Source organism: Urtica dioica, chromosome 4, assembly GCF_054948205.1.
Source record: "Urtica dioica subsp. dioica isolate 48M chromosome 4, U.dioica_male_clone48M_v1_H2, whole genome shotgun sequence".
NCBI lineage: Eukaryota > Viridiplantae > Streptophyta > Magnoliopsida > Rosales > Urticaceae > Urtica > Urtica dioica.
Genome location: NC_142759.1, coordinates 26,450,630 through 26,458,398, shown reverse-complemented (window position 1 = coordinate 26,458,398; position 7,769 = coordinate 26,450,630).

Genomic DNA, 7,769 nt, shown 5'->3' with positions numbered 1-7,769 from the left:
AAATCGAGAAAATAAGACGCGCATCAACAAGACGTGCAAATCGATTACACCCTCATTGGTAAATCGAGAAAATAAGACACGCATTAACAAGACGTGCGAATCGATTACGCCCTCATCGGTAAATCGAGAAAATAAGACACGCATCAACAAGACGTGCAAATCGATTACGCCTTCATTGGTAAATCAAGAAAATAAGACACGCAACGAAAAAATCGTGCTAATCAATTACGCTAGTAAGTCGAGAAAAGACGCGTAAAACGAAAGACAACCAACGCCATCACTCGCGACGCCCCAAAGACGTCCCTCGTGATGCACCAAAGCCGTCCCTCGCGATGCACTAAAGCCTCTCTACGGCGCACTCACAAACTCGAGAGTCTTCATCCCAAGTCCGCGCATCGGCGCAACTATTGAGTTTCCACTCGACCCACGCTCGACCGGAAACTCGGGGGGCTAATGTTGTCGGCCCGTCCCGGGTCGACCACGTCCGAGGAAGCTCGGAGGAACCTCGTCCGGCCGATGGCCGGGCCACGCTCGAAAACGCAGAAAGGCCTCGTCCGGCTACTCGCAGGACCATCGCCGAGAAGCCAAAGGCCCCTTCACCTGGCCAGAGCTCGGTCGGCGCTCAGGATGCCGAGGGCACTTTGCTCGGCCACCACCCGGCCAGCGTTCGGCTGGCGCTCAGGAGGCTGAGTGCCCCTCACTCGACCGGCGCTCATGAGGCCGAGTGCCCCGAACTCAGCCGGCACTCGGGAGGCCGAGTGATCCCTCACTCGGCCGGCAGTCGGGAGGCCGAGTGATCCCTCACTCGGCCGACGCTCATGAGGCCGAGTGCCCCTCGCTCAGCCAGGACTCGGGATGTCAAGCGCCCCTCACTCGGCCGGCACTTGAAAGGCCGAGTGATCCCTCGCTCGGCCGGCACTCGGGAGGCCGAGTGATCCCTCACTCGGTCGGCGCTCAAGAGGCCGAGTGCCCCTCACTCAGCCGGTACTCAGGAGGCCGAGTGATCCCTCACTCGGCCGGCGCTCAGGAGGCCGAGCGCCCCTCACTCGGTCGGTACTCGGGAGGCCGAGTGATCCCTTGCACGGCTGGCACTCGGGAGTCCGAGTGATCCCTCACTCGGCCGACGCTCAGGAGGCCGAGCGCCCCTTACTCGGCCGGCACTCGGGAGGTTGAGAGGCCTTCACTCGGCCGACGCCCAATGAGCGCTCGAGAGGCCACTACTACAAAATTGATTTTCTGATGCGCAAGACTATCAGATGCTAAAAGTCGCATCTAAATAACTTTCAGGTGCGACTAGTCGCATCTGATAGTGGCAATCAGAAGCCGAAAAAATTCGCTCAAATTGTCTTTTGATTTTGACAATCCGATGCGACTAGTCGCACCTGAAAATATGTTGAAACTTTCAGGTGCGACTATGTCGTATCAGATAGTTTAAAATTTTTGAGCGGGCCTCATCTCCCCCTCTTTTATTTCATTAATCTGACGTGGCGAATGAATTTTTTTTATTATTATTATAATCAGGTGCGACTAGTCGCACCTGAAGAATAATCAGGTGCGATTATGTCGCATCTGATTATTAGGGTTTTGTTTAAAAACCCAGGTCGCGATCCTTTCTTCTCCAGCCGCTCAAACCCTTCTCTGTTAAAAAAAAAAACGCCCTGCACTTCAAAAAAAAAACCCTCTCTCTCTCTGACCTCCGTCGCGCTCCGCCCTTTCCACCACCTCCGCCACGTCTCTCTCTCTCTCTCTGCCTCATCTGCGACACCAGCCACGCTCCGCCGGCAGCAGCTCCTCCGTCAAGCCGAGCTTTGATCGGCGGCCAGCAGCTCCTCCGCCAAGCCGCGCGCGCTGCCACCACGTCTCTTCTCCTTCTTGCTTGCGCTCGGCCAGCAGCTCCTCCACCAAGCCGCGCGCGCCACCAGCCACGCTTCGTGAAAAGGTGGCCGGACAAGTCTCGAACGCCACGCTCTGACTCTCCACACCAGACTCGCCGCCCGCAGCCACGAGCTCACTCTCTCCGACCTCTCACTCTCCGGCTCACTCCCACTCTCCGGCTCTCTCTCTGCCTCACTCTCTCTCTCCGGCTCTCTCTCTGCCTCACTCTCTCCGGCTCTCTCTCTGCCTCAGTCTCACTCTCTCCGACCTCTCACTCCCCGGCTCTCTCTCTGCCTCACCTCTCACTCTCCGGCTCACTCTCTCCGACCTCGACAGCCTCGACGTCTCTGCCCCGACAGCGCCGCTGCCTCGACGCGTGCTCAGCCTCGGTGTCACTGCAATACCGGTAAGCTCTCTCTCACTGCCTCTCTCTCTCTCTCTCTCTTATTTTCCCTTTGACTGAACTGATGCGTTGTCCCGTGCTCAGCCTCGTCAAGCTGCTGTCCTGAGCTGCCTCACGCGTCCCTGCTGTTTCGACGAGTCCCTGTCCTCGACGAGTCTCTCTCCCCGCTGCACCGAACCGTCGCTGCCTCGATCCCTCCTCCGCCGTTTCACCGAGCCGTCCCCTGTTGTCCCGAGCTTACCAAGTAAGTCTAGCCTTTTTTTAAAAAAAAATTGTTTGTGTTGTTAGTTTAGTTAGTTTAGTTAATTAGGTTAGTTGATATAAAATGTTAGTTAGTTAGTTAATTAGTATGTAAATGTTAGTTAATTAAATATATATGTTAGTAAGTAATTATTTAGAATGTTAAGTGTTAGTATGTAAATGTAAATGTTAGTTAATATAATTGTAGTTAATCATTGTAAATTTTAATTACATAGTTAGTAATATGTTTAGGTTCTTTAATTTAATTTTGATTAGTATGTTAATTGTAATTGTAAAGAAATTGTAATTAATTACAATGTTTTGTGACATGTTTTGATGTTTTGTGACATGTTTAATATAAAATGAAGTTTAGGTTAAAATTAAGTTAATGAATTTGTGATTAGTTTTAGTTTATTTAACATGAAATGAAATTGTAAGTTTAAATAAGAAAAATAGTTTGTGACATGTTTTGCTAGTTTGTGATATTTTGTTTATTTCGATTTTTCATTTATAAATGTTGTGATCGAACTACGGAGGTTCGGTTTAGGGCTGAGCTAATTTATAGGATAGTTCTGGATGGTTTGTGTATGTTTTTAAATAATTTTGCAGGTTTTTGGTTTGTCAGTATAATAGGGGAAACTCTACCGAAATTTCGGTAGAGTTTCGAATTAAGTAGTTTAAAAACTCCCAACTTATTCAATCCGAGCTCAAAATAACATAGAATTCATAATATTGTTCACATCTTACAGGATGTCAGATGCAGGTGGAGCAGGTGGAGATGAGTCTCCGCTACACCGTTCAGGAGCAGGTGGAGATGAGTCTCCGCTAGAGACACCGGGTTCCCAAGGTCCTAAGAAAACAAGGGGACCAACAACCGGGTCTACTTCGGCAAAAGCAGCGCATGGGGTACCCGGTGCGAAAGTTGTTAGGTACGACCCAATCAACCAAACTTTCTACCAGGACGTAAGAAAAACAATAAAAAAAAAAGGTAGGAGTATTCAACAACCGCGTCGGCGCTTTGGTGAAAGTCCATATCCCGGTCACACTTCGTGATTGGAACGAAGTGACGCCCCAGATGTTGGGCAATATTCTGAGCGCACTTCATTCCGAGTACACTTTCGTGTACAAGGATGATGAGACCGAGGAGCTGCTTCCGGCTGATTGCTATCGTCATCAGATTGACCAGACTATCATTCGTGATGCAAAGCGTATGAGGCGCAACCAAAAGTCTAGATTATCAGGGACTTTCTTAGGAAAATGTTGTGGGCAAATGAATGTCGCCAAGAAAGAAATCCCAAAAGGATATCAAAAAGACGATTGGAAGAAGGTGATAGAGGAGTTCGCAACTGACGATTGGAAGGTAATGTATAATTCAAAAAATTATGTTATCTTCTATGAAATCGAATTATAACGCAATTTAATATGTGCAGAAAAAGTCTACTCGCAACAGAGACAATTCAAAGAACAAGAAAACGAAGTCCACACAAGGGTCGATTTCTTTTTTGGCTCATCGACATTTGAACGTAAGTTTATTCTAATTTTGTAATATTTTTTTTGCAATAAATACATTACTCATATTTTCATAAGAACTGCAGAGTAGGGAAGATGGGACTTTGGCCTCGGCGTTAAACACGTGGGAGAAAAAACATCAAGATGATCAAGGCAATTGGACGACAGCTTGGGCGCAACAAGCATTTGTAAGTTACTTGTGTTAAATCAAGTTTCGATAATCTTAATAATTTTTTTAACATATGTTTGAAGACGCGAATTATGACTCAAGTCAAGGATATGCAGCGACAAGCAGCGGAGTCAGGCCAAATGTTTGACATAGACCAGGCGGAGCAGTACGCGATGGATACTGTTCTTGGGCAACGTCGAGATTGGTATGTCGGGATAGATCCCTCGATCCTGTTGGTGGATCGAGCGCGCATCGGACACGAACGATCGCTCCGACGCGCCTCTTTTGAGATGATTCCACCATATAACCATATTAATGCGGAAAAATAATTAATTACGCTGATCATAAGCTAATTAAATTATGGTTATAATTAACAAGATCTAGTTATGTTTAATTAATTTAATTCACGAGAGCATATAAGTCAAGCAACCGATATAGAGCGAAAACGAATACTTACAGTTTTTGGCTCACGTACTGAAAGCTTTCACAATCCGTCTTCGTCTTGAACGTCTTGATGAAGGACTCAAGGATGACACCTTAGTCTTCCGAAACGTAATCTCCGAGGCGAATAAGAAAGATGAGTGGGCACAGTCTTTATCTCACTAGATCACGAAACTAGGTGTTTCGAGATCTCGCTCTTATTTTACTAAGAATGGAAACGAATTTCCGAGGGGAGGGAGAGGCTGAAAATTTCGCACACCCTAGAGGGAGAGCCACGAAATTTTCCACAAATTAATTGCTTATTTTTGCCTTCTCATGAACCCCTATTTATAGTAGTAAAAGGAGATATTCATGGAGTCTTCCAGAATATTTTATTTCCTTTTATTGTGTTCACACTAGAGGATTTAATCTAGGTCATTGGATCTTAACAAGTGAATCCTACTTTTTCTCTCATCCATCAGATCAATATCTATGGGATATTTAAATAGAGAATAATTTATTTAGTGAGATAATAAAGGAGAATATATTATTCTCCTAAATTTTCTCCTAAATTTTCTCCTAAATATTCTCCTAAATACTCTCCTTTAAATAAGGAGAAAATATAGGAAAATATCTTATATTATTCTCTCCCCTTTATTTAAACAACTAAAGAGAAAATATTGGTAAATACCAATATTATAAAAATCGGTTTTTAGGCACACGGCCAAGGGGATTTGCGCAAACCCTAGTGCCAAAACCCTAAATCCGACTTTCATATTTTTGTGCAAGGCCCAATTGCTTAAAACCCAATTAATTATTTATTTACTTGGTCCAACAATAAACAAATAATTAATAATTGTTTATTTACTTGATCAAACAATAAATAAACAATTCTACCATAAATATTTATTTAATTCTGCGAATACCCGTTTTCCAGAATTAATGCTGTCAATCACAATTACAGCAAGTGAGATTAATAATGATAAACATTATTATAAGAAAGTTCTTATCCGCTTTTATCAGAGCCGAATCGGGGACTATGGACCTAGTAATAGGAGCTTAACAAATCCGATGAAAAAGACGAAATAGTCCTTTCTCTTTTGTCCATCGATTCGTCTAATCTTGGTCAAATACTCCACCTTGTAAGCCAAGATTGAACTCTCCTTTATACTAGAATTATATTTACTCATCGTGACGAGTGTCCACTGATATAGTCAGTTCGTGATCAAGATCCTCCAGGTTCAACCCGTGTCAAGAGAAGTCAATTTATCCGTTATACTTCTCTTGATACATATCAGCCCTAAGCATTGTTGCTTCCCCAGCGAAAGATTCTTTCGAACGTTACTTACTTCGAAAGTGCTAGCAATCTATCGGTTCTGGAATCAACCCTTAGGTGAGTGAACATTAACCTTCTTTCAGGAAGGCTGGATTCTGTATCTGTAAATCACTTCTCACTCGAATCATGCTCTGAGAAAACTCCCAAGACATAAGCTGTGATTAGCATGAATAGCCTTTTAGCGAATGAGTCAAAGAGCTCAGTAACATAACCCAGTGTCCATGATCACTTCGGGATTTAGATCAAGTCTCACTGTGACCATCATAGTGGCCTCGGTTAGTGTGTCGTAACGGTCCTTAAACGACACATCTACACCAAGACCTGTCCAGGTCGTACACTTACCACAAGTGTAGAATGCTCCCACATAGTGATCAGCCTTCACCCATGTGTTCCACACATATGACTTTAGATATAGCTTTCCAGGCGTATATCAGTCATCGACCATGTTTTAGCACACCGCCCGAACTCAGGTGCCCAGCACGTGACTCAGTTTAATACGGAGGCTACGGAAGATAGTTGTTATTGATTCTAATTGTTTAGAACTCAACCCACTTATCATATAATGCTAATAAAGTAATCTTATTATCGAATTTAGTAATCATTTATTCATTATCTTCAAGTGGGCAATATTCCTAACAATCTCCCACTTTGACCAGAGAAGATAAGTTTCCTTCAGCCAATTTAATTCTTTGCCATCATTATAGACGGTTTAGACTTTGACCCAGGATTGAGATTCCCATCATATGGATTCCCACTTTTATCTATACTCTATCATTTATGTCGATCTGACATATGTCCCATTTTCATATCGTTCTAGTTCATGCATTTTTGCAAGTGTTCTTTGACTTACCATTTAAGGTCAAGTCAATTTGTTCACAGTAAATAAATTTACTTTAGAACAAATTAACACTTCGCATACATTTAGATTATACACCAGACTTTATATCTAAAGATAACAAGTCTCCCTATCAAGGTGTACATCCCTTTGGTGCCAAAACAGGTTGCACCATTGCATGGTTTGATCTCATCACCACTTACTATAGTGTGATTTATTTGAACGTGTTTAAATAAGAACTTTATTGACCTATTTCCATTACTTGGTTATTTATAGTTCATCCTTGTTTGTCGTGTTCATATTCAATATATACTCAGGACTTTAAGGATCTACTATATTTAAATAACTAAGTATCTCACTATTTCCAGAAATTACAGTGTTTACAACACATGTAGTTATTCTCGGAAATACGACATTGTCTAAGGTCTAAATATTAGTCCTTTTAAAGACAATGTCAATAGCCTCAACATTGAGCTCATACCTTATATCAATAAGTATGTTTGAGACATAATGGAACGAGCATGTCGTTTCTAAATTTAATTTTAGAAACAGTTAGCTCAGTCAATTTACTTGTGTCATGATGAGGTCTAGAACTAAAATAGTAATGACTTTATTCATGACACTTGTTTAGGAGCTATACTTATCGATCATTCTCAAAATATCGATTATAACAAACATCCATGTACAATCATGACTAGTTTGTTAAGTACTTAGGATCTACCTTTCATATTTCAAAAGGTTTAGTAGTATAACTACTTCGATCCATGTCTTTATGTTATTGGAACTTCATCCTCAAAGGGCAGTTCATCTTCAATTTTGAAGATCCCTAATGAAGTGGTTCGTGGTATCAGAAAGAAGAGTATCATTGATGATAATGTCTCTCCTTAAGGGCTCAATCCCTTACCTTATAGCTTATTTAAAGCTTAAACCATTTCATTAATCATTTTATTGATCTCTCTATTTCTTTAAGCTAATAGCTTAA